The sequence below is a fragment of the Alligator sinensis genome, unplaced genomic scaffold (assembly GCF_000455745.1).
Source record: "Alligator sinensis unplaced genomic scaffold, ASM45574v1 scaffold1676_1, whole genome shotgun sequence".
Classification (NCBI taxonomy): Eukaryota; Metazoa; Chordata; order Crocodylia; family Alligatoridae; genus Alligator; species Alligator sinensis.
Window position 1 is genome coordinate 155,198 of NW_005843223.1, and position 892 is coordinate 156,089.

Genomic DNA, 892 nt, shown 5'->3' on the forward strand with positions numbered 1-892 from the left:
GAACTCGAGTAGCCTCTTTAGCCTCATTAGTTTCCCTTAAGCAACCTCTGTTCCCTCCCCAACTTGTTTCTTACTTTAAATTGGCCTTTTTGCTCCCCGAGTCCTTCGTCAGCCCCCCCCAGCAGAGCCTGTGACCCCCACGGCCTTTGCAGCGCGGAGCCGTGTACCCCATCTGGCGCAGCCGAACCTCCCGCAGGACCGAGGGGCTTCCCGGCAAGGCCAGGCCTGCTCGGCTTCCAAAGGAGGCGCGGCAGCGGGAGGCTTTCTGTGCTCAGGCGTGAGGACAAAGACGCAGGGCTTATCACAGAGTCCCGGAGCTGCGGGGCGGGCAGGGGTTGCGGGGTCACAGCTTCCTAGTAGCGAGGGTCAGGAGGGACCTGGACAGATCGTCTAGCCTGACCCCCTGCCACAGGCAGGAATGAATGCTGGCTTCACAAGACCCCAGACAGGTGAGCATCCAACCTCCTCTTGAATTTGCCCCAGGTAGGGGCGAGGACCACTTCCCTGGGAAGCTGGTTCCAGATTTCCCTCAGGCTGGGTCACATCCAGACGGCCCAGCTTGAGGCGGGATCGGCCGGTCCAGACCAGACAAACCCCGTGTCGGATAAGACAGCCCCTGGCCCTGCCCCGGGGATATAGGGGGGCGTGCTGCTGCTGGGGGGGGTCATGGACGCTACAGGGATCCCAGGCCCGGGCTGCGCCCCCCTGCAGAGGGAGGGGAAACCCCCCAGTCTGCACCAGTCTGAGCAGGGGGCAATCCCTCCCTGCCCCCGTGCAGCGCGGGGCCGGGCCGGAGCGCGGGAGCAGGACCCCGCGGGGTCGCTGCAGCAGGAGCACGGGCCATCCCCAGGCGGGGCTGCAGCAGCGCCAGCGCCCTGACCCCCGCGACACG